Raw genomic sequence first — 27,607 nt, 5'->3', positions numbered from 1 at the left:
TTGGGGGCCTGGAGTGGAAGCTGGAGGTCCCAATAGGGGATGCTGGAGGCAGAGAGCATGGTGGCGGTTGGTGGGGTGACAGTGACTTGGTGGAATTGTTGAGGATCCCTCGATGGGGCTGGGGGCGCATCAGATCTGGGAGTGAGGCTCTGCAGGGCTCGTCTCCCCCTTTCCAATCCCTTCTGGCCCCATCTCTGGCTCTGCCAGCATCTGCCCATAGAGGAACGGAGCTGAGGTGGGAGGCTGGGGAGGGTGGGGGAGGCTGCGGCCGAGCTGGCGGCTGGGGCCTGCGCCTTTCTCTCGGCAGCGGGAGTGAGAGGCTGGCCGGCTGCGGCACCTGCTGGAGCGGCTGGGAGGGCGGGGGAGCAGGTGCGGGGCATCTGGAGGGGTCTGCATGCAGATGGATAACGAGAGGGATGGATGAGAGCAACACACGCTCGGCCCCCCTTCCCTGTTGTCTGCACACAAAAGCCAAGACAAAGAAGCAGCGGGGACACGGGATACTGCCGCGCAGGCATGGCCGCACGGCACACACATGCCAGAGACAAAGGAGAGGCGGGCAGAGGCACACAGCACAGGGCAAGGGGCGCGGGAGGGGAGGCGCGCGTGACCTCGGCCAGGCCTGCTTGTCTACAAGCCTTGCTCTGGGCATGGCAAACGGAGAGGGTGGGGACACCAGTGAGAGCTGAACCTTGCCAGTCTGATCATCTTTCCCAAAGGAAACTAGATCACGGGCTCCATAAAGTCGAGGGCACACTCTCAGGTCCTGCAGATGGAGAAAGGCTTGATGATAAAGACAGTGACCGTGAGTGCGGTTTGCGGCTGACATTGACCTGTGTTTGATCAAACCAACAGCCTGGACGCCCGTAAAAACCAGCAAGTGGACAGCATTTGTTATTTACGTGCTCTGCAGACGGGATGGCGTCCGTTCAGCCTCTAAGAGCCCTTGTAGCATCTTCCCAGGAATAAGATCTTCAGGTCTTGGAGAGTCTCTTCAGGCCCTTCCAACAGTGAGAGAGAGAAAGAATATACTGTGCCCGTAAGGACCAGGCTGTGTGTCTTCCAGACTCAGCTCACTTAATTCTCCCAAAAGCCCTGCAAGAGAGGTTAAGTTATCCCCACTTGACACAAGAGGAAACTGAAGCCCAGAGGGGTGAAGTTCCTTGCCCAAAGTCACTCGGTGAGTAAGGGGCAGAGGTGGAATTCAAACTCAGGTTTGCTTGACTCCCGCATCATGTCTCGGCCGCCGGCCTGGTTGAGAGGGAGGCAGAGAAAGGAAACAAGACAAAGAGTCAGGTGGCAGAGGGTCTGCATCCCTGGTGGACTCCTCTCTGCTACTCCTGCAGACAGCTGGAGAAAGACAGATGCCTAGTAATGTTGTTTGGACACCTGGATACAGCTGTGCCTGAAACCATTCTAGCCTTGGACTTGTCTCTGCCACTTGAAACTGAAAAGATCTTGAAAAAATGGTGATCGATAGAGTTGTACTTATTCTTGTAATTCTCAATTCTCGGTACCTGGGACCGTGTCTGGCACTCGGTAGCCCTTTCCTTGACCTCAAAGACTAGTTGGGTCCCTCATGTATATTCCCATAAGCCCCCTGAACGTCCTTCATTATGACATTGATCACAGTGACTTCTCTCCCCTACAGGGCTGTGGGCTCGTGGAGCGCAGGGCTCTGTGTGTGTTGCTCACCATCATGTGTCAGGTTGGCACATGGTGGGTGGAAACTCCTCAAACTGGGGAGACTCTGGACTTGAGCTCAGGGTGGGTTCTGCTGGGGCGGATTGGACAGTGGGTGGGTGATGGGGGAATGGATGAGCCACTGTCCGCTATGGTGGGTGTCCCCTTGATACTCGCCATGCCAAGGCACACGAGTGACCTCATACTCCAGGCCCCTGGACTCCCTGCTGACTGCTTTCTCTGGCCAAGAGCACGGGCTTGGTCTGTGCCCGGGGCAGCCTGCAGGTGGCTGATGTGCAAGGAGCACCCTTTGACCGTGATGGATAAGAGCTGGTGGGTAGGTACCCCGCTTCCTTGACCTCAGGTGGGACGGCTCAGGTGTGTCTCACATGATTCCACAGAGGACATCAGTGGGCCTGAATCCCAGTTACCAATAACAACTTGCTCGTTGTTATGGGCTGAATTGTGTCCTCCCAAATTCGTATGTTGAAACCCTAACACCCCCCCCCCCCGCCCCAAGTAATTGTATTTGGAAATAAGGTCTTTATAGAGGTCATTAAGATTAAATGAGGTCATAAGGGTGGGGCCCAATCCAATAGGACCCGGGTCCTTATAAGAAGAGGAAGAGACCTCAGGGGTGTGTACACAGAGGACACACCATCTTCCAACCAAGGAGAGAGGAGGCCTCAGGAGAAACCAACCCTGCTGGCCCCTTGATCTTGGACTTTCAGCCTCCAGAAGTGTGAGAAAACGAATTCCTGTTGTTTAAGGCCCCTAATCTGTATAGCAGACAAATATGCTCATTAATGCAGCTGTTCTGGCTTTCTTTTCTTTCCTGTCTCAGTGCTCGGCTCCCTTATCAGTGCCTCCTGGGCTCACCTCCCACAGGAATGACTTGCACTTGAATCCTTGTCTCAGGCTCTGCGTCTGGGATAATGCAGGCCATTGCTCCTGTCCGTGTCTTATCTAGCGGGATGCTGGCCTTCACACATCAAGGCTGCCCCGGGGGGCAGGACAGAGATAAGACTCTGGAGAACACTGAACTCTCCTCATTCATGGCAACGATCCTGAATCAGTGATGCCCCTCCTGGACTGAGATGCAGATTAACCACCGCTGTGCATGCCCAGGGCCAGGCAATGAACAGGTCCCCAGGGGACCCCAGCAAGGGGGCAGGGTCACTGGCCAGCTGGCTGCGGGGCGGCCCATCCTTCCCCGGGGAAGGACCGGGTGAGCGTGGGTGCAGCTAGGTTTCTGCACAGAGATTCTGAGCGCAGTCTTGGGAGGCAGACGGTGCTGGGTTTGAATGTCAGCTTCATCACTTTCTAGCTCGCTGACCTGGGGTAAGTCACTTCCCCTCTCTGAGCCTCACTGGCCTCATCAGGTGGAGAGGATGTGGACAGATCCTCAGAGGGGGCTGGAGGGAGCATGGATACAGCACTCTGAGCAGTTCAGGTAAGTGGGCAAGGGGTCAAGTTCATGGCCTCGGAAGGTGATTCCAGGGGGCTGGGGGAATCCTGTAAGTGCAGGGGATGGTTGAATGGCACCTTCTTTCTGGGCCACACAAACCCTGCTCTCCTTGCCAGACAAACACACCCCCCTGAATTCAGGGAGCCCTACCCTCATTCTGGGCGAGGATGGCCACTTTGATGCGTCAAAATGAGATTTTCTATCTGGGCGAGACTGGGAGATGCTTGCTCGGAGAACAGCAGTCAGAGAGGAGCTCCCCTGAGAGGCAGACATCCAAAAGAATTGCAAAGAGGACTCAAATGCTGGCACACACACGTTTCACAGCAGCAGTCGCCAAAAGGTGGAAACAATGCAAATGCCCACCAATGGACGAATGGATAAACAAATTGTGCTGTAGCCATACGATGGAATATTATTCAGTCACAAAAAGGAACGAAGTTCTGGGACACGCTACAACATGGATAAACCTCAAATACATTATGCTGAGTGAAATAAGCCGGAATCGAAAGGACAAATATTGTATGATTCCATTTATGTGAAATAACCAGAATAGGTCAATCCACAGAGACAGAAAGTGGATTCATGGTTGCCAGGGCCTGGGGCGAGGAGGGAATGGGGAGAAACTGCTTAAAGGGTGTGGGGTATTATTTTGGGGTGATGAGGATGTTCTGGAACTTGATAGATGAGGCGGTTGCACAACATTGTGAATATGCTAAATGCCACTGAATTGTTTGCTTTAAAGCGGTTAGTTTTATATTATGTGAAGTTCACCTCAAAAAAAAAAAAAATGAAGGAGGAGGAAGAGGCACAGTGGGGTCCTTGAGTGGCTCAGTGGCACCCAGTGGGCCGATGACAGAGTTGCAACTGGAACCCTGGCCTCTGGGCCACCTGTGTTTCTCCAGAGCCTCTTCTGGCGATAAAGAGAAACCTGAGTTCTGTCTTCTGGACACATCACCAGTGTCAGAATTCGCCTGGAAGTCTTGGGCTGCGGGGCAGTGTCATGGGCCAAAAATATCCAACTTGCGGATTCTCGTGGGAATAGTGAGGTCCCCACCGGTCCAGCTTAGAGGAGCTAACTTCATTCTGAAGTGGATCTTCAGCATGATGGCACCTCCTCTCGTTGCCATGGCAGCTGAGGCTCCATAATAACCAGCTCAGGCCATTTTCGAGAGAGGCGGAAGAGAGAACATTGAGCTTCCCTTTGGGGTTCCCTCTGGTGCTCTTGTCTGCTCGTGGGCTCTCGGTGCCCCAGTTAGCCCCGTAAATTTCACCTGGAAGATGAGAGCTCCTGGTGAGTTGTGGCGAGGATGGCATTTACCATCTCGGGGTGTGCTGGACAACGTCCGGGGTCTACATTCAGGATAATGTGAGGGTCAGAGTGAGAGTGATGGGGAGACAAGAAGGATGCCAGCTCTAGCTATCAAACTGGAGTTGAATCCCAAAGGGGGCGGTGGTAGTATCTTGAGTCTTAAAGAGATGGAGGAGGCGCTGTGGGTCTCTAACTCTCCCCAGGAAAATGGAGGATGCTGGGAAGGCACTTGACAGATGGACGGAAGGTGGGCAAAGGGCCACCCGAGTCCCCCAAGAGAGCCAGTTTGGGCTACCTGTGATAAAGACGTGCCCCATGTTAGAGAATTGGGGACAGAGGACAGCAGGCAGGACCACGCTGGTTTTGGTATCTGCCAGACACGGGGTCTGCCCCTCCTTGCGTGACTCAATTTATGGCTCACCCTGAATCCACCAGAGTTAGATGCGGTCTCTTCGCAGTGAGCTCACAGGAGCCTCTGATCATGACTTCTTCCCCGCCCCCTTCCTCCCACTGCTCCCCTTGGAAAGATGTCCCTAAAACCAAAGACACTTGGGAATAGGATCATGGGCTCATTATTGTTCATCTTTGAGAAGCCCAGGGAATAGGGGAAGTGTTGAAAATCTGGGAGTGGGCAAGTACCTCCATTTTTTCCTAATGGATATTGGAAATGATGGGCTGATATTCAGGAGAATTGGGGAACAGATTATGAAACAGCTGGCTTGGGGTTATTTAAAAATAAGGTGGTGATCCCTATGCGTCCCTTGTGTTCATTTATGTCATGTGAAACCCCATTTCCTTTATTGCTTGAGGTCTGGTCATGCGGGGGGAAATCATAGACCTGGAAATGCCAATGTCTGGCCAGTGTGGTGACTGAGTCCCATTTTGCCCTTTCTCTAACTGTTCCATGTGAGCCTTACTTCTCTGGCAGGACTGCTAGCTCTGCTGGGGGTGGGGGTGGGGGTGGCCCCTGGGGCCTCCCTGAGACCTTCAGGGTTCCTGCAATGGCCTTGTGCTGGGCACACTGGAAATGTGCTATAGGTTTGTGGAACTGGGTTTTCTGGGGGTCCCTGCAAGAGATGCGCAGTATAGAGGACAGCTAGGAAACTTGAAACCAGAAGTGGTGGCTTCAGATGCCACCTGGGTCCCTTACAGTGGCTGTGGGCACTCTGTTTGCCTTTCTGAGACTTAATGTCCTTATCTGAGCAGTGAAGACGATAAACAATATACACAGAAGTGTGAAAATTAAAGGAGACGTCACAGTATTAGAATAAGAAAAATATGTTTTGAGCCCTTACTACCTGCCAGGCACTATTCAAAGTGTTGCTCCCTCCCACGCATTCCAGAATTTAACCTACACAACCCTGTGATGTGGGTTCCATCATTATCTCTACTTTATGGGCCAGGAAACTGAGTCTCAGGAAGGGTGTGAAGCTTGCCTAAGGTCGGGCTAACGGGCATGGACAGAGTTGAAACGTACACCCAGGACAATTTGGTTATAGAGGCCACTGGAATCATCTAGCACCGCGGTTCTCAAGCGTGAACGTGCATCAGAATCCCCTGGAGGGCTTGTTAAAACATAGATTTCTGGGCCCCACCCTGGAGTTTTTCATCCAGCAGCTCTGGGGTGAGGCCTGAGAATTTGCATTTCTGACAAGCTCCCAACCAGCTCTAGAACCTCTGCTCTAGGACCACTTTCTAGCATTACTGCTCTAGAAAATAGGAGGTGCTAACGAGAAGGCAGGTGAAAAAAATCAAAGACCAAACCTATACAGGTTGTTAGGCCAAGTGGTGTAGTGCCAGCGTATGCGGGCATGAAGTCGCAGACATGGCCTCAAATTCTGACTCCTCCATAACCGTGTTCCCACCAGCAGGGTTAATTGAGGGGCATACTCGGAGGCCCTGCGGGTTAAGCACCTGGTACTCGGGGACACGTCTTTCCAGTCCTCTTACGCCGGGGGTCCAGGCTTTTGGTGCCGGGTCCGTGGTCGCGCTCCGCCAGCTCGCCCGTCTCCATCCCCTCGGCGCCAAGTCCAGCTGGGCAAGCGTTGCCATGGCAGCGCCGCGGGCGGGGATGCGGGAGGCTGAGCGCGCCGCCGGGCTCGCCCCTTTGTGCAGCGGGGGCGGCCGTGCGCTCCCCCTACTCCCGGCGGCCTCCAGCCTCCCGGTCCCGACCCCTGGGAGCGGGCAGAGGGTAGGGTGTGGGGTTGCAGGGGCGCGGGGAGGCGGGAGGAGGGCCGAGGCGAGGACCAGGGGTGGGGCGCCTCCGCCCGCCAGCCGCTCCCGCATTAAAATTTCATGGGCGCTGCAGCAGCTACAAAGACGACGCCGGCTGCGCTCGAGGGACCAGAGGGAGGGAGGCTGCGGACGAGCGCGGGGAGGAGTTTGCGATGGGAGGCGCTCGCAAGGGCTTCCCCAGTTCTGCGCTGATAGCCCGGGCACAAAGAGCCCTCTGCACTCGCGCCGCAGGACCGCCGACCCGAGGTAAGCCGCCGCCCCGTGCTAACAGCCCTGCCTCCCCAAGGGTCCTTGTCCCCGGCCGGGAACAGCCTAATTCCCGGAGGTTGGGGTCGACAGCAGGCCCCAGGGTCTTAGGCAGGGTTCAGGGGATGGCAAACGCTGCCTGAGTGCCCCTCGTTTGACGGATTAAGAACGTCTCCAGCCTGCAGCTGTCAAATGCAGCCAAGACTCGAGGCTGGGTGGGGCAGGAGACAGGGAGAGGCGACGATGCGCTGGGAGCCTGGTGCGGATGGGGGTCCTGCAGTTAAGATCTGAGGGGGAACAAAGACCAGCCCCCGTACCAGACAGACGTGAGGGGACCTTCTCTGACCACCAGGTTAGCAGTTAACTGGCCAAGCCCTGGACACAGCCCAGATGGTCTGGAAACTGGGGGGGGGTGGGGGGGACACGGTGCTTGAGCCCCCTGCCCCTCATAGGGAGCCCATCTCTCCCAGCGCCTGCCAGTGCTCCACTTCTGGGACTCCAATTCCAGATGTCCGGCGCCCCGCGTGGTACCAAAGGGATGGCGAGGGCCGGAAAACCACCTTCTTCGAGAAGCATATTGACATTGATAATGATAATAATAATACATCCGTTTGTGGAGGGCTTACTCTATGCCAGCAACACGCTTAGTGCTTTGCACGCATTATCACAACAGTCCCACAAGGTGGTGAGCGCTCCATTTTAAAGATGAGGAGATTGAGATCCAGAAAGGGTTAGGTCCATGTCCAAGGTCATACAGCCAGTGATTTTGAATCCAGATATGTCGGACTCTCAAGCCCATGCTACATCCCCAAACTGGTCTGGGGAGACCCCAGAACTCACCAGCTCCGTTCCCACCTCTCCTCTTCAATGCACTCCCTGGAGAGGCTGGGAATTCGGCAGAGAGGGGGCTAGATCTCTCCTCTCCCCCAGCGGAGGGCCCTGAACTAGAGAAATCGCTTCTCAGACTGTGCAGGGGGAGGAGACCCGGGGGTCCTGGATTCCCCACCCTTATCCCAGGCTCCAGGCCAGTGGCTGCGGTGCGCCCCGGATTGCTGGCGCGCACACCCCACTGCAGTGGCGGCAGGGAGAACGCCCCCACCTGCTGCAGGGGGGAGCGGGGGAGGGAGGCAGGCGTGCGGGGAGGGGTGAGGAGAGCAAGGCGAGATTCCGTGCGGAGGCCGCTTTGTTTTTCCCGGTGCCAGCATCAAACGGAGCGCGGTCCCGGAGCGGAACCTCATTCTGGGCACCGTGCTTTACTTTCCGAAGCGCGTTCCCATTTGGGAGCTTCGCGTCGCCTGGGCTCCGGGGGAGGGTAGGGGTGAGTAATTCTACTTGACAGACAGGGAAACCTGAGGACAGGGGCTCTCCGACTTTAGGGGCGGGGCTTCGGGTACACAGATGTCCGGGCCACGTGGCCGGGGATGAGTCAGCGGCGCTGGGGTGGGGCCGGGCATCTGGATGTGGCTTCAGCCCCCTCCTCATGCAGGTGGCTGAGACCAGAGTGCCCTGACCTCTCATCTCACCCAGAGCCCGGAACCACATAGCAGTCTCGGCAAAATGGTTTCCTCAGGGACACTTTACCAGCGCCTAGCTTTGGGCGGCATTGAACACATCCCACACTGAGTTTGGGTCATTTGATGTAGAAAGAATTTTGCAGTAACATCCCCCTTGCCCCTATGCCCACCTATTTTACTATTTAACGACTCTCACAGGCCAGAACGGTTCTGAAATCTACGCCATATCCTTCTTGCTGGGTTTTTGGGCTCCGTGTCCCTCCTTAAGCGAGGAGAGAGCTTAGCTTTCGGAGTTCCCAAAGGAGCCACAACTCCTTACCAAGAGTTTTGGAAGAACCACTCTCTACGCCTGCGTCAAAAATGAGAATTTTATAATTTTTGCTATTTTTTTACGAATTTAGTAAGTTTAATAAAATACATGATAATTGTAGAAGATCTGGAAAACACACACACAAAAGAAAAGAAGAAAACTCTCTAGTTTCATCGCCCAAGAATAACTACCATATTTACTATTTTCTATTACTGAGAATGCTAATTGAAACTGTAAACTGTGCGTATACTGCTTGTGAGGTTCCATCGGATGTGTTTCTCTGAGTCTTTATGCCCTTTGCGGAAATCCTTGCAAGAGCGTGAATGTTTCATGGAACAGATGGACATGCTGTAGTCAGCCTCTGTTGTTGGACCTACCCGTTTTTTCCATTTTTCATTTTGCATCTTCGTTTTTAAGGTCCGTTCTCTGGATCCCATCCCTGCTTCCGCCCAGGGCGGGGGTTGCTCTTTGAACGGATCACTCATGGAGGCAGTGCCACGTGGTGGAGAGAGGAGGGATGGACAGTGACACAGATCTGTGTTCCAGTCTTTCTATCCACCTTCCTTCTGTGTCAGTAAGGAAGCTCCCTTCTCGGAGCCTCAGTCTGCTCATCTGTAAAGTGGGGCTCATAATCCCGGCTTTAAAAGGCTGTTGCGAAGCTATGAGCCAGTGTGTGGAACGTGCCCGACGTCTAGGAGGCGCTGGATAAGGACAGCGCACCCTCTGTGTACCGCCTGAGTCCGCTTACATGGCCCCTGAATCTTGTCTGGATACTTAGCTATTTGTTTTCTTTGTGTCACAGTTTATTTGTGTTGGCTCCTCTCCTGGGAGATCCCTGGGCTGTGGGAGCAGCAGTGTTTCTGGGGCACTGGGGCCATTGTGCAGGTTCCCTGGGCTGGTGAATAACCTACAGTCTGGTCCTTTGTTCTGAGGGGGTCCTTCCTCTTGTCTCTGTGGCTCGGCTCATCTGTCAGCTGGAGCTCCATGGAACAATAGCCAGAGACACTCGGGGACAGAGGCGGAGGCTCGCCGAGGGTGACATCTGTCTCCTCGTCCTCTCCAGGCTGATAGGATCAGACGAGGCAGGTGTCAACTTCTCCCTTGTGGTGCCAGGTGGGCCCCTCTGGAAGCTACTGGATGTTATGGGAGGGGGGAGGGGCTGAATTGTGTCCTCCAGGGTGTGGAGCAGGTGACTAATGATAACCAACTCCAGCCAGCAGTTAGTAACCATGTACCAAGGTTCTTACTGAATGCTGCCTCATGGAGACCCCAGGATGAGGCTCGGAACTGGGCATTACAGATGAGAATCTGAAGCTCAGAGAGGTGAAGTGACTAGCTCCGGGTCACACAGCACATGAGTTGCAGAGTCTGGATTTGAACTCGGATCCACAATAACTCTGAAACCTGTGTTTCTAACGACTGCTCTCTTCCTCCTCTCCCAAAAAGGAATTTAATCAGTTGCCTCGAGACCATGGAAGCAACTAGAATAAACGGATCTGAGATGGTTTAGCCATCATGGGCCAGTTTCTTCTCAGCGATAGTAATGCTGACGACCCCAGTGTTTGCGGTTTACACACACCCTCCTCAAGTCTTTTCTCATGGTATCCCCACCCCCGCATTTGAACATAAGTCTTCTGCCCCTTTGGGGGTCAACAGGCCTGTGCAGAATCAAAATGCACCACTCTCCATCAACGTGATCTTGGAGCAAGTCACTTAAACCCGAAGCTCAGTTTCCCCATCTGTAAAATGGACACAAAAAACCCCAACTCATCGTTTCATCAGGTAGGTAGAGGTGCCGCCATTAGTATCTGTTCTCTGTAAATGTGAGTTTCCCTTCCGTTCCCTCCTCCTTGCTCTTTCTTCTCCCCCCCGCAGCTCAGAGATTCCCTTGTTTGAGGGAGATCTGAATTTTGAAGCTCCCCTCTGCTGTACGTGTTCGAATTCATCCAGAAACAGCACTCTCTGCTTCCCCGCGGGAGCCTCTCTCCCTGGCACGTCTCCTGCACGCGCCCCGCATGCTCCTCGTTCCCAGGAGCTTCCGTCGTCTCTCAGCACTCACTCATCCAAAGCAATTTAGGCCAGCGGCGCCTGCACGCTGCAGCTCTCAGAGCAGCTATTTTATTCCAGAGTTAGGAAAAAAACCCCAAAACCCAGAGGGATCCTAAAATGCCACCAAATGCGTATTTCCCTGGTAGCAGCTCTTCTGTTACCAGGAGCAGTGCACAGAGTTTAGGGGAGAAATGAGCACCCTGTGGGTGGTGTTAGGAGCAGGGTGGGCAATGGTAGTAATGATCGTGGAAGAAAAGAATAGAATGCAAGCCCGTGGATGATATTCACCACCCCATGTAACCTTCACAGTGGCCCTGTGCGGTGGGCGTCGCTCTCATCCCCGTTTCCTGGGTAAGAAGACAGTCCCAGCACAGCGGTGCACGTGCTCACGGTGACAGAGCAGGGATGGGACTCCATCCCGGAAAGCCTGCGTCCTTTCCAGCGTCTCGGGATGCTTGGGTCGGCATGGGCCCGACCAGGAGACCTCCCGGTTTCCTGTTTTGCTTCCGATCTGCATCCGAGGAGGTCAGTTCTGGCAAAAGCTGTGATTTCAGAACAGGAGCCCGGAATCCGTTCCCCAACGTGCCCGTGGGTACATCTTTCTTCCCTCACCCTTTCTCTCTCTCTCTCTCTCTCTCTCTCTCGCTCTCTCTCTCGATGACAGCTGAGGCATCACCCTGCCCACCCATGTCGTTCCAGACGCCTTCCCGTGGCCGCCAGGACCCTGACAGCATCAGAGGGATAGCTGAGGGGACCCTTTCTCTCCTCTGCGCCCCCAGGGACGGCAGACACCAGCTTCATGCCGTGTGGTCAGATCCACCACGAAATCCATACGTGCAGAGGCCTCCTGAATCTCAGAGGTAGGTGGGATCTCTGAGGACCCTATGGGGGCCAGGCCCTCAACTGAACTTCCCTGATGGGGCCCTGACCTTGACTTGAAGTCCGGGGAGGGTGGGGAGGTCCATCTGGGCAAGTGGGAGCTGAGAGGCCAGAGCCCGCGGGCCACCACCTGGTCTCTGTATGACCTTTGATCTGACCCTTCTTGGTTCTTGTCCTCTGTCATTATATCTAAATGAGTTTTGAAAGAATAACTTTATTGAGGTATAATTTACATACAGAAAATGCACCCATTTAAAGCACACATTTCAATTTTTTTTTTTTTTTTTGAGGAAGATTAACTCTGAGCTAACTGCCGCCAAGCCTCCTCTTTTCGCTGAGGAAGACTGGCCCTGAGCTAACATCCGTGCCCATCTTCCTCTACTTTCTATGTGGGATGCCTACCACAGCATGGCGTGCCAAGCGGTGCCATGTCCGCACCCGGGATCCGAACCAGCGAACCTCGGGCCACCGAAGCGGAATGTGCGCACTTAAACGCTGCGCCACTGGGCTGGCCCCCCATGTTTCAATTTTTGATAGATGTTTTGATAATACATAGGTCTTTGTAGCCACTACAATAATAAAGGTATAGAACATCTCATCACACCAAAATGTATCCCTGTCCCTTCCTGTCCCTCCCAGCCTCAGCCCCAGCCCACCACTGACCTGCTCTATGCCTCTAGAATAGACTTACTTTTTTCCTAAAGTTCCATTAACATGAACTCTTTTGTGTTGGCTTCTGCTATGCACAGTGTTTTTGAGGTTCATACTTTTTATTGCACATCTCAGTAATTCAACCCTTTTTTGCCTAACTTCACTGAGGCATAGTTTAAATATCACATAACTCACCCATTTCAAGTGCACCATTCCATGATTTTTCAGTAAATTGAGCAAGTTACACGCCCAGCACCATAAATCAGTTTTAGAACATTTCCACTGCCCCCTGTAGGATTCCTCACGCCCATTTACTGTTCAACTCCATCCCGCGGTTAATCCCGGACAACTGCTGATCTCCTTTCTGTCTCTGTAGGTCTTTGCTTTTCTGGACATTTCCTAAAAATGGAATCGTGCAGCCTGTGGTCTCTTGTGCCTGGCGTCTTTCGCCCCGTATGATATTTCTGAGGTTCGGCCGTATCGTAGTAAGTATCCATCGTTTGTTGCTTTTTATCGCCGAGTAGGTTTCGTTATACGAGGGTGTCACAGTTTGTTAATCTCTTCCCCAGGACGGGAGATTTTAATTTGATCTGTGCTTCCTAACTGGGCTATAGATACCCCCCGCCCTGGGGAGGCATCTAATGCCCCAGGATAAATATGGCCCATATTTCTGAGACATCAGTGTTACACAAATATTTACTCAAAGTTTAAATCATTCGCTGGTGAAAATAATCTTTTGGAATACTTACTGTGTGCCAGGCGCTGGCTAAGCCTTTGAGGATAATTCACTTTGAGCCCCACGTTGTGCACATGGGGTTGGGAAGCCGTAGTCTTCCTCGTGTTCCTCTGACCTCAAAGCCCAGCCTTCCTTTCTACCCTCAAAGCTGACAGCTTGACCCAGGAGCTAAAGTTTCCCTTGAAACCCCCATTGGCTTATTAACCTCAGGGATGCGGGTCCACGGGGCCAGAGGAAAGGGTCATTGCGGTCCAACAGCGCTCCTCTGAGCAGCCAGGGTCTATTTTCAGAGTGCGACGAGTTCCTGGGATGCAGGAGAGAGAAGGGAATGTCAGGGTTCTTCAGGATGCCCACAACCACACCGGGGAAACAGCCTTGCAGATAAGTATTCAAACTTACCAGCCCCCGGCCAGCCAGCCTGCCCCCCTCCTGGTCTATGCAGGAGAGTGTGGCAGCCAAGAATCCCCACGGGAGGGGAGAAACTGGTGACGCAGCTCCTTGGCTTTTCACCTCTTTGCCACAAAGAAAGAGCTTGTCCCCATTTGATGGGGCCCCCGAAAGGGTAATTTTCATGCCCCGCTTTTGGCCTCAAGGCTTGTATTTTATAAATGCCCCCATCAGGAACTTCTGAGAGCTGAGTTGAAAGACTTGTCTTGAGGACCTGTAGACGGGTGTCAGAAGGAGGCCCGGGACTCCTGGAGAGTTGGGCTGGCGCTTCTCTTCTCTTCTCAGCTCTAGCCCTTTGCCATTATATTTATCAAACGTGGCCAGGGCTCCTTTGCCAGGCAGTCAAGAGGGGACCTCAGTGCTGTGCCCTCAGGGCGCATTCTCATCAGTGCAGGGGTCTGAGTACATCTCCGGCTCTGGGCCCGCGCCCCAAGTCCTGGGTGCTGACAGCAAACTCTGAAAATTCGAGCAGAGAGCCCCAGACTCTCCTGCGGTAGGTCTGCCACTCAACAAGGATAGCTTTGCTGTCCCCAAAAGCAATACCTGGGGGATGGTTCTGGGTCAGGATTAGTGGGCAATTGGAGGAGGGTGGGAGGGGGCAGAAAAATAACCGGCTGAGCACAGGGCTCCTCCTGTTTTGCATCCACTGCCTCCAAGTATGGGTTACTATTGCGCACTTTGAGTGCACGGGTCCCACGGCTCAGAGAGAGGCACAGACTTCCAAGGGCTGCACAGTACGGCAGAGCTGGAACCAGGACTCTGGATTCCTGACTCTGTTCAGCTGAGTCTGTCTTTACTTTCTCCTGGGTCACATTCTGCTGATGTTGGGAGCAGGCAAGTGGGTGCAGGGTGCCCCTTCCTCACTCCAGGACCGTCTGGGTTGGGAGGAAGGGAGGTGAAGGGTGTGTGCCTAGGCCCAGCCCCCCTGGCTCCCGGGCCGCCTTCTTGCTGCCAGAGAAATCTGGCCAGGCCCGGGCTGGGGAGGGGGCCTGGGCGCGGTTTTCTCCTGCGGCGTGGCTGGCTCTTGTATTCCAGGATGGGCCTTGGGGGCTGCGTGGGGAAGGAGCTGGGAGCGGGGCCTGGGCTGCCAACGCCATGGCCGGGCACTGCCAGGTAAGCCTGAGTGGATGCAGGCTCCACTGAGCTTAGCTTTACGGGGCATGATTGTCCCCCTCCCAAGACCCCTCCCAGGCCTGGCCAGAACATGTCTGCTCCTGAAAAGAAGGGCTGGGAGCCAGGTGGCTGGCAGGCTTGTTCTGTGTGGTCTCGGTGGGGGTGGGTGGGACAAAATCAAGACCACGGTGGTGGGTTCCTGGCAGAGAGTTCACCACATTCCTTTATTCCGCAGAAACACAGCCCAAGCACCTTCTCCCAGCTCGATGCTGAGGATCCAGAGGTGAACACCAGAGATGTGGTTCCGCCCTCTCTGATCTTCAGGTAAGAACGTGCTTTAGCGCTGTCTCGGCGAGGGAATGAGCTCCCCGTCCTGGGAGGTGTGCATGTGTGTGCATGTGTGTTGGGGGAGGGAGGTGCAGAGGTTCCCTCAGCGGGAATGTTCTAAAGGGATCCTGGCCTCCCGAGGACTCGGAAGGCCCTGTGCATCCGCCTGACCCCCATCCCTCTCCGCCCACGATGCTCTTGGGGTCGGCTCTGGGCTCCCTTTATAGCTTTTCCATCCCCTGAATAAGCCCTGCTGAGATGGGGTATCCGTGGCTTCCATTGCTTCCTCTCTATTCCTGAGTTTCCTCTAAAAGGTTTTAGTGTCCAAGGCCGTCAACCCCACCCTGTCTAGGTGTTGGGGGCACAGGAGGGAGACTGGGGTCTCTGAAGGTGCCCCCCTCGGAGGTGGGGTTAGACTGGGGGTATGGAGAGCTGGGCACGGAGGCTGTGCCCTCCTCCGAGCTCGCTGTGTCTCCTCCAGGCCACTCTGCCCCAGCTGTGTCTCCAAGACTCTTGGCCTGGTGTTCTCTTTGGAGCCCGGGCGACTCTGGACTCCAGCCACGAGGACACACGGAGGAACCTTCGGTGCTTTTCTGGAGCCCTCAACAATTCCCCGAAGACCTTATCCTTTCCAGCTCCCGGGATGAAGCCTCCTGTGGATAGAGGCCCCCTCCTGGCTGGAGCTCAGCCAAGCACAGGGCCTGGCTGTGGGGGACGGCTCGAGGGGTGTGACGGAGGCTGGCCACCCACCGTCCCCTCTGCACCCACCATGACCCACCTGCTGGGCCTGCCTGTCCGGGCCCGGAGACCCTTCCTGACCCCGTGTGGACTTCATTCCTCCCGGCATCCCTGCTCACGACCAGACAGAGCTCGGCCCGAACCCCACTGACCACCCCGTCCCCAAGGCCGGGTCTCAAAGGACCCTCCAGGACGGACGCAGGAAAGCAGGCTGGGAATCCGGAGGAGCTGCCAGGGGTTGGGGGTGGGGGGGCGTCGCAGCTCGGGGGTGCTGTGGGCTGGAGTCTCATGTGCTGTTTGTCGTGTGAGCGATTCTTATTTTGGGGGGTGCCTTTTGGATGGGGCTTCTCTGTGCTTCTCCTCTTCCTGATGGTCACAGGGAGGAGGCAGGCAGGGTCGGGGGAGCGGGGGCCTTCCTCCGTGTCGCCGAGCTCTGGGAGGGGCAGCTGGAGGGGAGAGGGTGTGCCGCCTTGAAGGGGGAGAGTTTCCTAGAGATGAGGGGACCTAGGCCAGGGGAGGTCGCCAGAAGGAGACAGACACTGGGCTTTGTTCCCACCGTCCAAAGAGAATGGGCTAGAACCCCCCTGGCCCCAAGGCTTGAGGGGTCCCCCCAGCCCGATGTCAGCCCCCTGCTCCTTGTTGCACCAATCTCCAATTGTGTCCTTGGGCAGCAAAGGCAGGCAGGCGGGCCCAGCCACATGCAGCCTCCCCATCACACGGCTGCAGACTCACTTCCGGCCCCTTCCGGGTCTCCCCTTAGGCCAATCCCTCCAGGGGGCCGGTCCCAGTGCTTGTCCTGGAGCAGCCTCAGCCTTTCTTCAAAGCCCCTCATCATTTTCCTGGCAGGGGAGGGGGCCTGCATGAGTCGGCTTGGCTGCCATCACAGAATACCCCAGACCGGGGGGCTTCAAAAGCAGAAAGGCATTTTCTTGCAGTTCTGGAGGCTGGAGGTCCATGATCAAGATGCCAGGGGTGGTTTCCGCTGAGGCCTCTCTCCTTGGCTGCAGGTGGCACCTTCCTACCGTGTCCTCACATGGCCCCTTCTCTGTGCACATGCGCGGAGGGAGAGAGAGAGCACTGATGTCTGTTCTTATAAGGGCGCCAGTCCCATCAGATCAAGGCCCCGCCCTTCTAACCTCATTTAGCCTTACTACCTCCTTAAAAGCCCTGTGTCCAAATACAGCCACATGGGGGTTACAGCTTCAACCTATGAATTTAGCCGGGATGGGGTGCGTGGGGGGGGGATGACACAATGCAGTTCACAACCCGTGCTCCCCACAAACCTGGAGCCATCTCCCCTTCAGAGTCCCCACCCCACAGGGAGGGGAAGGAGGAGCAGAGTGAGGGAGGTACTGTGCTCAGGTGGCCCCGGGAGCCTTGGGAACACAGGGAACTGGCTGGACCCAGTGCAGCGAGGGGGCGTCCGCAGGAGAGGGATGCCCTGGGAAGGGCCCGGGCACAGGGTCCCGAGGGCACGCTCTCTGCTGTTCAATCTTGGGCAAGTCGCCTCACCTCTCTGAGTCCGATTGATTTCCATTCTTGAAACAGGGGCCCTCTGCTCACCGGGGGGGGGGGGGGGTGCGCAGGGAGGTTCCCTCGAAATCCCCTGCACGTCCAGTGCCTCGCTCTTAGTCGGTCCTCGGGAGGCACCCCCATCCGTCCGGGAGTCCAGACTTAGAGCATATCTGGTCCAGGTGCTCTGACTGTGGACTCAGCATCCCTGACCCAGAGGTGCTTCTGACGGCTCTTCCCCGGCCCGTTTTCTCAGCATCCCTCTCTAACCAGCTTGGTGAAGTGGCTGCATTTCATGGCCTCCATAGTAGCTCAAAGTGCTTCCTGGGGTATTTCAATTCTACCCTTCTCATCAGAATGGAGCACTTACCGTGGGTCCTTCCCTGTGTTAGGCCTTTTGAGGGAACACAGGGGATGATCTGGCCATCCCACGCGGGAGACAACCAGCTCACATGGAGAATTGGACAATGGGGCATAAAACGGTCCACTGAGGCACAGGTTCGGAGTGTTTAGGGGCTGGGAGTAAGATCCCAGTGCGGGCTGCAGCAGGCTGGACAGGCTTCCCAGCGAGGCAGAACCAAGCAGGGCCACGAAGGATGAGAAAGATGTGGCTTAGCTGAGAGCTTCTAGGGGGAAATTAGAGCAGAGAGTCCCATAACACATTCTAGGAGATGTCACTGCTCTTTAAAAAAAAAAACGTGACTTGAAATTCAGCAAATTTCTGTAGTGCAGGACTTATCAGAGCCTTTAAAATACTAATGGAGATCTTGAATACTCAAGGACAGACAGAGGATGAAGTGTTCCCCCCAGACTTTACTGGCAACAGAACACTCTTCTTATAGAGCATCATTTAGAAGTGTGGGAGATGCCAGGCTGGGGTTTCCGTGGGAACACCACAGCAGTGATAGGAGATGACATATCTAGGGCATGCTCAGGTGCTTGGCGGCATCAGCTGGGAAGGCTGAAGACCAGGAGGGACCGGGGAGTCCTGGTGTCAGGAGTCAGGAGAGCTCTCTGCAGTTTCATATGCGGGAAGGGCAGGCCCATGGTCGGAGTAGCCAGAGGCTGGCAGTTGTCGATGGAAGACATGCCCACCAGACACGGTGGTTCTGGGGCGTCAGACCTTTCGTGGGAAGATGCTGGTGCGTGCACGTGTGCGTGTGGGAGTGTGTGCTGAGCGTGACAGGATCCAGCCTTCTGGGAAGGGGCTGACCAGACCCAGGCAGGGGGTTTCCAGCCAGGACAAGGAGGACCTATTTTTAGGGGAACTGAAGTGTCTGGGGGGAGGCCCTTGAGGCCTACCGCCAAGAAATGGGGAAGGAAACGCTTTCGGGCAGGATCCATGTGGGTAGGCTTGATTCTGGTAGGGGTGAGGGGTTTGGAGGCAGACCCCTGCCTGGGCAGGCCCGGTTCCCTGGCTGGTCGGGGTGGGGGGGCCTCGGGGCTGCAGCTGGAGGGGCCGGGCAGTGTTGCATGGTGGGGTTAACCTACTAACCCAGGGCTCGGCCGGGACGCTGTGGCGAGTGATGAGGTGCCTGGCCTTCTGCCAACCAACTAACCCACTAACCAGGCCGGAGCATGCCCTACTAACCCCCCGCAGCCAGACCCTACTAACCTTGGAGCTCATGGGCCTTTCAGGGGGCTGGGACGTGGGGGCAGACGAGGCTCCGGAAGGCCCTGCCTGTGGCCTGGGATCTCTGTGCAGACCCGCATTCCAGGACAGGGCATGCAAACAGGACTCGCCACCAACCCTGCCACTTTGTGCTGGGCGACTTTGGGCAAGTGCCCTCACCTCTCTGAACCCCAGTTTCCTCAGATGGGAGGACTGATCCTTCCTTCACAGATTGCAGTGGGATTCCCGTGAATATAAAGGTCTTGGCACATGGCAGGTAATTAAAAAAAAATATAAGGGTGGGCATGGGAGGCCCAGAAAACCTGGTTGATCACGTCCCCTGCCTAGGCCCTGGTCCCTCTGGGTGTTCTGCACACAGACCCTTCTGCCTGGGGCCAGACTCTCGCTTGGAACCCCTAACCGTCTCTTCCCCCCATTCTTCCTCCTCCTCAGCTTTCTTCTCCGTAGGCAGCTCTTTTGTTCGGTTACTAACCCGTCTAACCCGGGGGTGCCCAGCGGCGCCCCGATCATCCTTTAACAAACTAACAGACCTGCGTGTGCTCTTCCTTCTCTCCTAGTGACTCCCGCGTGTGTCTGCTGAGGTGCCCTGTCCGCTGGTGTGTGCTCTGACTTACTAACCCAGCCTCTACTAATCCTGTTTTCTCTTCCTACTAACCCCAGCCCTGCCGAGCTCTGGGCCCTCCCGGGGGCTGGTCCGGCTCCTTTTGGCAAGCAGATGTCCGGGGGCGGGCCCTGCAGACAGACACCCCAATTGGCTGCTTGGGAATCCACTGGGCCAGGTCTGGGGCAGGGGACTGCCCTAGGAACCCCGCCGGTGGCCCAGAGGAGGAGGCGGTCATGCGGAGGTGGGGGCCGCCTGCCGGCATGAGCATCTCTCCTCTGTGCACAAGTCTGGTTGCCACTGGGAGCGGGAGGGACCAGGGAAACCTCTGGGGCGTGAGTGTGGAGGCCTGCGGGGCTGGAGGTGGAGCACTGGGCTTTTCCGCCCTGGGGCAGAGAGGGGGCCTGGGTGTCCTTCTTGGGAGGGAAGTGTGGGCAGAATTTTCTCTGCTGCAAAGTGATGGGCAGACCCAAGGTCCTGCACAGGAAGCCAGTGGGGGGCGTGTCCTAGACAGGAAGCCAGGAGAGGGGCGTGTCCTTCAAGGAAGTCAGGAAGGGGCGTGGCCCACACCGGAAGACAGGGGAAGGGGCGTGTCCTGCACAGGAAATCAGCAAAGGGGCGTGTCCCACACCGGAAGTCAGTGAGGTGAGACTTCCATACATTGGAGGTCAATGAAAGGGTCTTTCTCACGCTGGAAATTACCAACTGGAGCATTTAGCCCAGGAAATCAGAAAGAGGGGGCAGTTCCCATATTTGAAGGGTGGAAAGAGGGGCATTTCTTACCGACGTCAGTGAGAGGGGAGTTTCTGGCCCCACCCCAGGGCGTGAGAAGGCGTGGCCGAGAGATCAGTGAGAGGGGCCTTTCCGACCACCGGAAGTTGGCTAGAGGGGCCCTTCCCCCCCCCCCCCCCCACGCCTGAAGCGGATGTGGACCATTTTTTCACACCGGAAGTCACTGACAAGGACTGTCACATACCAGGAAGCTTGGGCAGGCAGTGGGGACAGATGATCCGCCCTGGGTCTGGGGTTGCGGGAGGAGCCGATGGGACGCAGGAAGTGAACCCCCGTGGGCCCGCAGGAATCGCAGCCAGGACCTCAGCCCGGCTCCCTGTCTGTCCCACCCACACCCCTGCTCCAGCCGCCTCCCCCAGAGCCCGCCAGCCGCTGAGCCGGGGCCACACCTGGGGGTGATGTGCTGCCTCACCTCCAGTAGGCACCTTGGTCTCTGAGCTACTCGCTCCCTGGCGCCCTCGCACTAACTCTTGCTCTCCCCCAGCTAACCCCTGCCTCGCCCTGGCTGCCCCGGGGGCTGCCCACTAACAGCTGACCCCGCCCGCCTGGGAGTCCCAGGCTCCCGGCCTGACTCCCTCCGAGCGGCTCGTAATTAACCTGTCCTTCACCTCCACTAACGCCTGCCCTCCTGGTCTGTTCCTTCCAGCAGAAACTAATGGCTTGTGGATTTCTTTCTGACTAACAACAGGTCTAACACTCCTCGTCACTATTACTATTAACAGCTTGGATGTCGGCATGGCTGGGACGGGGCTAACACAGGGAGAGGTGTAGCTGGTCGCGACGGATGTGGTCCTCTAAAGGTGGTGCGGGGGTGGGGCGTGGCCGGGGCTGAGGGAGGAGTGGTACCCACCCATGTGGGGTTAGAAGCATAGTCACTTTCCAAGGTTTTTGCCACTGGATATATCCTGTCAACCCCTCATAATCCGCATTTGGGTTTTGGTTCTTGTAAACAATAGCCTTATAGCTGCAGTGGTCCAAACGAGTGGATGCAGCCCTTGAGCCCTCAAACGCCTGTCTGGTGTGTACAGAGAACAGGCCATTATGTATGGAAGAATCAGTCACCAGCCCAGGGCATAGAGTCATTGATCTGGGGACTTTGGAGTTTTGAAAGCCCTAGGACATAAAGTTTTAGATCAGAATATTCAGAAGGGTTATAAATCCATCGCCCATTTACACCTTAGTGTAAATTAGCTCAGCTTCCTCTTTTATCTTCCATGCAATTTTAGCTGCCCTGACAGATGAGAGTTTGGCTGGAAGGGAGTTTGGCTCTCTTCGGGCATGGGGGAGGTCCTTTGGGAGCAGAGATGGGGAGCCACGGGGCCAGGGTTCCTGGGTGGCGATGAAAGGTGGCATCAGGTTGGGGGTGGGGTGGGAAGAGGGACCCGTTTTTCTGGCTCAGTCAGGATCTGTGGGAGAGGACAGCTCGTGGCAGGGCCTGGAGGATTGGAACAGCTCAGGGACAGGGTCAGAGGCCAGCCTGGGGGTCCTGCAGGCAGTTTGCTACGGTTCTTGAATGCTGATCTGGGGCGGAGAGGCTCTCTGATTGCCATGGGCTCAGAGCTGACCGGGTGGAGCTGGCAGCGAGGCCTGAAAGGTGAGGCAGGGAGGCTGAGCTGCAAAGGGAACCAGAGAGGAGAACGCTGCAGGCAGAGCTGCGGGAGGTGCGCTGGCTGCTGGCAGGGACCCGGATGCGGCAGCGCCTGCCCTGGGGAAGCCCCTCTTCCCGCCCTCTAGTGGCCACTGGTCCCATTTCACGCAAAGCAGGAAGCTCAGACGCTGCCCTCTCCGGGAGCTCCTCTTTATTCGACGACAAAGATTCGATGCTGCTGAGGACCTACTGTGTGCCCAGCACTGCTCTGGGTGCAAGGACCCACACTTGGGTTTTTCCATCATGGTGCTTATACAGCTCCGTGGGGGAGATGGAGAAGTAAACAGATAATGCAGCGCGATGGGTGCCGTGATGGGGGGTCGGGCTGTGGGAGCACCTGGGAGACAGCGAACGGTGACACGCACCTGCTCTGAGCCAGGCGCAGTGCTGAGTGGTGATGAAACAGCGTCTGGACTTCAGGAGCCTCAATGGTAGCGTGTCGGGTGGGCGTGGGGTATAAAGTGTGGTGCAGGCAGGCAGCGTAGACATTCTGAGGAGGGAGACATCGAAGCCGAGCCCTGGCTGGGGCGTCCGTGCTGGGGATGAGTTCCAGGCAGCGGGAATGGTGGACACAGAGTTCTGGGGATCAGAGAGGATCGGAGAGATTCTGGAAGGTTCATGCAGAATGCAGCAGGAGACAGACGGGAAGTGGACAAGTCCCAGGCTGGGGGCCGGGGATGTGATCTTAGAAGGGGAGATGTTGGATTTGAGTTTTAGCTGACAGTTTGGCTCTTTCAGCCCAGGTGAAAGTCTGAGGTGCTTACAACGAGTTCTGGTTAAATTTTGGTTAACCGGCTAGAACTTCTTGAAACAAGCAGGGCCCTTAGGTTCATCTTGAGATGAACAGGAGCCACAGATGCTCGCCCAGGTGGAAGTAGGTCTGCAGTGACAGGGACACAAAGAGGGCTGTGTTCCTGCGGGGCAGGGGCTTGGCGGAGGTGCCAGTGACGTCTTGGAAGAGGAGCCGTCTCGAAAGCATGTCACCCCGGGCCCTGGTGGGACGCGGCTCCCGGAGGCGATCCGAGGGGCTGTGGCCCAGGGCTGGAAGTCTGCAGGAGAATCCCATTGGAGAGGGAGCCCAGTTGTCTTGTGTGGCCGCGAGGGGGACACACAGGTGTGGAGTAAGCTTCCGCTGGGCTGATCCTGGTCGCAGGGCGGGGCTATGTCTTGGTGGGGAACGAGTCTGAGTCCCTGTGGGCAGAAGGATTGGGGTGGGGCCACCTTTGAGATGACGGTGGCGAGAGTCTAGGATCCTGTGTGTGAGTGTGCGGGTGTGTGAGTGTGGGTCCTCGAGTTAATACCTGTGGAAGCTGAGCCCGAGCAGGCCCACCCTGCCCAGCCTGGCCGCGCCTGCCGATGTTCACTCTGGCCTTCAGTCCCCTGAGCATCAAGCTCACTGGGAGCAGGGCCCATGAGCTGGCGAACTGACCTCCCAGCCTGAAGATGTATCTCCATCTTTTCTTAATAGGCTGTGTAGAGGGGGTGGCCCCTGTGGTCTTGCCTGGTTGCGGTGTGGGGCACATGGTGACACACAGCTGGGGGATGCCAGTGGGAGGGGCGGTCCCATCCCAACACAGGACCCCCATGGCCCTCTTGAGAGTCTGTTCGGGGACCCGTTGTTTTATTCTAACAGACCAGAGAATATATTTTCCATGTCATTGCCTCCCGGGGAGGCCGAATGTGGGGACAGAAATTCTGCTGTAGATTAAAAATCAGATTTTTCCATGGATCCAGCAATGGCGTGTGGACTTGGCTTTTCATTTTCACCCAAAGTGTAGCTCCTTTAGTTTAAGATGCCGTTTTGAGGTTAAAAAGCAATTCATACCCAAGGGATGGCTGTGGACTGGGAGACAGATGGGATGTGTGGTTTGTGGGATGAAGGGAGCCAGTGGCATTTTCAAGGAGCAGGAGCGGGCTCTGTCAGCCTTTTCTTAGGACCGTGACTTTAGAGGTCAATATAAGAGGGTATTTATTTATTTTTTATTTTATTTATTTATTTATTCTTTTGTGAGGAAGATTGTCACTGAGCTAACATCTGTGCCAATCCTTCTCTATTTTGTATGTGGGACGCCGCCACAGCATGGCTTAATGAGCAGTGTGTAGGTCCACACGCGGGATCTGAACTGGCGAACCCCAGGCCGCTGAAGCAGAGTGTGTGAACTTAACCACTACACCCCCGGGCTGGCCCCTATTTTTATTTTTAATTGTGGGAAAATACACATAATAAAATGTACCATCTTAACCATTTTTACGTGTACAGTTCAGTGGTATTAAGTACATTCACATTGTTGTGTAATCATTACCACTATTGGTATATTTTTTAATAGCACTACTTTGTGCCTAGGACAGCACTTCAGAGAAAACCCAGGTTCTCACTGTCAGGAAGCTTACACTTCACTGAGAAAGCAAAGAGTTCCTTGGTGACAAAGAAAAAGGTGGAAAGAATTTAGTGTATCGGGGTGAAGGGCTGGCAAATACATGACACGCGTATTGCCACTCTCCCTTCCAGCACCCAGGACAGACATTGCTAGCTGATCACCGATCTCTCTTTGGGAACCTGGCTGCAGCTTCAGGATCTTTCTCCAAACGGTGCTCCAGGGGTTTTTGGCAATTCAGAGTCAGTCCTAGGATTGAGATTCCTGACAGACCTCGGTTTGAACGCCAGCTTTGCCACCTGCCTGCTGTGAGGTCTTGGGGATAATTCTCCTTCTAGTCTCCATCTGCTCTGTAAAATGGGGACAGTACTCTCACCTGATAGGACTGTTGTGAGGGCTCACAAGGGAGTGTTCCCACAAGCTGAGACAGAGCCTGATGCCTTACAACTGTTTCCCCTGAAATCTCGTTCTAAGTTAGCACCAGGTCAGGGGGAGGGGAGATGAGGGTGGGGCAGTCAGGGAAGGCTCCCTGGAAGAGGTGACACATGTGGGAAGCCTTGAAGGATGGGTAGAATCAATCAGTTGAGATAAAATAAACATGGCGGTGCAGGGTACTGGCAATGATTCCTTAAGATTCATCAGGCCAGTTCTGTAGGAGATGGGGATACAGACGGTGGGGCAGGGCAGGCTGGGCACTCCAGAGGACGTTAGAGCTTGAGCTAAGAGGTGGAGGCTGGCTGCACAGCGACACTCAAGGTGCGAGAAGAAGAGCTGGGGATCTCCTAAGGTTGGCAGAACTCAGCCAGGAGAGCCAAGTGCCTCCTGTTCGGGGAGGAATTGGGGAGGGAGATAGGTCGGTGGTCTTGAGAAGCTCTGGACACAGCTGGGGAGGAGAGGAGCCTGGAGTGGGGGCAGAAGGAGGGCCAGCAGCGGCCAGGACAGCACTCGGGCTGAGCGTGCACGCCCCCTCCCCCATACGCAGAGTTCCCAACACTCCTGGACCTGGTGCAGCCCGAAGGACGCTCTCCCTGTGCCCGCAGAACTGGCTTCTGGCTTTAACTCTACGCCATCCTGTCTGCACGACCTTGAGGAGTCACTGTCTCCTCTGCGCTTGAGACTCTTCTGGAAAAGAAGCAGTTCCCTTGAGGGGATCTCTAAGGCCCTTCTGCCCTCAAAGGACTGGGAGATACCCAACCAGAAGACGACTTCCTCCTGCTCCTCCTGACAGCTTTCAGCTGCTCGTTGGTCTCTTCTCAGCTCCTTTCTCCTCCCTCCCTTTATTCATCCAGAAACCATCTAATGAGACTTCTCTGTATACCAGGCATGGCCCTAGACTCTGGGCTGCCAGGCTGCGGCCTTTCTGTTCCTCTAAGACACCTACCTTGCTCTCTCTTGAGGATCTTTGCACTGGCTGTTCCCTCTGCCCGGAATATGTGTCCCTGTGCTTTTCACACAGCTGACTTCTTGGTGGCCCTAAGGTCTCAGCGGAACGTCACCTCCCCTGAGAGGTCTCCTCTGGCCACCCGATCTCTAGTTACTCTCTCCCTGCAGTTCGCAAACGTTTTGGTCTCGGGACCCCTTTATTGTTCTCACCATACTCGCTCCTGAGTCTGGGCACCACGGACTTGCGAGACTCACCTGGCTCCCCATTTCATTCATTCAGCAAAATTTCTTATCCCCACGGTTTGGGAAGCACGGTGCTGGTGCCCAGGGTACGGCCACGAAGCAGACGGGCATCGCCCCCACCCTGGGGAGCTCACAGTCCAGGGGAGGCAGTCAATGAGCAAGTAGATACAAAATCGCAAACCGTGCCCAGCTCTGTAAGGGTGGGGAACCCCGTGCAGGGAGAAGGGGGAACAGGAGAGAGGAGCTGGTGTCGAGAGTCTACCATGTTGGAAACTCGAACTGAGATGTTTTAAGAACATTTGTCCTCTAATTCATCACTGTATTAGAAATCAAAACTGAGATGTTTTAAAAAGACCTGCTTATCAATTCACTGAAAAAATAACAATAAAAAAAATAAACTCATTGCATGCTAATGTAAATAACACGTTCTTTATGAAGAATAACTCTATTTCCAAAACAAAATAAATTTAGTGAGAAGACAGCATGACGGTTATTAGTTTTTGGTAAGTCCCTTTAATGTCTGGCTTAATGGAAGACTGATTCTGTTGGACTCTAATATCCGGTTCTGCATTCAACCTGTTGCAATATCACATGTCATGTAAATCCCTGGAAAACGCCCCTGTCCACTTGTGAGGGAAGGGGTGAAAAACGCAGGTGAATGTCTGTCCAGGTCCCCAGATCTCAGGACCACACGCTGAGAACCGCCGCTCTCTCACAGAGACCTGTTTGTTTCTTGTTTCAAACTTGTGCCCATCTGAGGTCACCTGGCTTCCTTGTCCCAACCCTTGCTGATCATCTGTCTCTGGTCTATCTCACGCCCCTGGGCGGCCGGGTCGCAGAGCCCCCGGTGGACGCTCCAGGTGGCCACGCCAGAGCTGCAGTTCTCAGGCATGACCAGGAGATGGTGGCATTGCACCAAGACCCCCTCTCATTCTTCATTCCTGGAAACCTGGTTTCTCTCTGGGGCCTCTGGGGATGCTCTTTGAGCATATTCTTTGCATCCCAGAGTTTGAAGGCATCCAGTGGGCCTGGAATGGGTGGGGGAAGGGAATAGGCTGGAGAGAATGCATCTGAGGACAGCGGCCCTGGAAAAACTCTGCTCCTTTCTTCTGAGGGCTTCTGTTCTTAACAGATGCCTAGCCAAGCGACGTCCCCCTGTAAGCCTCGGTTTTCTTCTCTGCAAAATGGGCCGACTGTGGCTTTGGCTTCCTCTGCGCCGTGCTTCTCTTGGCAAAGGTCACTTTATTTTGATTACACTGGTGTTTCTGGCAATGCAGGGTCCCCTAGCGTTCTGCTCCAGAGTATTCCAAGAACCAGCTGGTGCTGTGGGCTCTGCCTGCAGGCAAGACCGCTTTTCCTCATTCTACCTCCAAACTCTTTACAGCCCACCCGGGTCAACATAAAAGGGCTCTTGCCATTTTCCGAGCGCTTCCTGTGCACCGGGTTCTGAGCTGTGTGGCTCAGCCATGTTGATTCAGGAAGTGCTCCCAATGTTTGAGGGGGTGGCTTTCACCATCCAGGTCTTTACAGGATGACGCTGAAGCTCAGAGAGGTGCAGAGGCTTGCCCACAGACACACAGTTGGAGAATGAGGAAAACTGACTTCAAGGTGGTTACTGTGCCCACAGGCGTACGTCACCCCGAAATGCTGAGTCCATCTTCTCAGTAGGATTGAGCCCAGCTGCTGTCTCTATGTGGCTTCTCTCTGCCGTTCCT

At 55.4% G+C, this 27,607-nt stretch overlaps 1 long non-coding RNA gene across 3 annotated transcripts; it reads left to right on the top strand.

Moving 5' to 3' along the window:
* Positions 1-6,555: 6,555 nt before the first annotated feature.
* Positions 6,556-18,209, top strand: LOC103553846 (uncharacterized). Of its 3 annotated transcripts, XR_545561.2 has the most exons (9): positions 6,556-6,651; positions 6,769-6,941; positions 10,212-10,547; positions 11,124-11,339; positions 11,479-11,674; positions 12,721-12,829; positions 13,371-14,640; positions 14,876-14,964; positions 15,449-18,209. It is a non-coding gene; the product is annotated as an uncharacterized lncRNA (long non-coding RNA). The 3 variants fall into 3 exon arrangements; XR_011541778.1 differs by lacking the exon at positions 6,556-6,651 and having other exon boundaries at positions 6,801-6,941; positions 11,124-11,402; positions 11,514-11,674; positions 15,449-16,911; XR_545560.2 differs by lacking the exon at positions 6,556-6,651 and having other exon boundaries at positions 6,804-6,941; positions 11,514-11,674.
* Positions 18,210-27,607: the final 9,398 nt, after the last annotated feature.

This window comes from Equus przewalskii, chromosome 7, assembly GCF_037783145.1.
Source record: "Equus przewalskii isolate Varuska chromosome 7, EquPr2, whole genome shotgun sequence".
NCBI lineage: Eukaryota > Metazoa > Chordata > Mammalia > Perissodactyla > Equidae > Equus > Equus przewalskii.
Note: the sequence above shows the minus strand (reverse complement) of the source record. Positions and strands in the feature narration are given on the sequence as shown.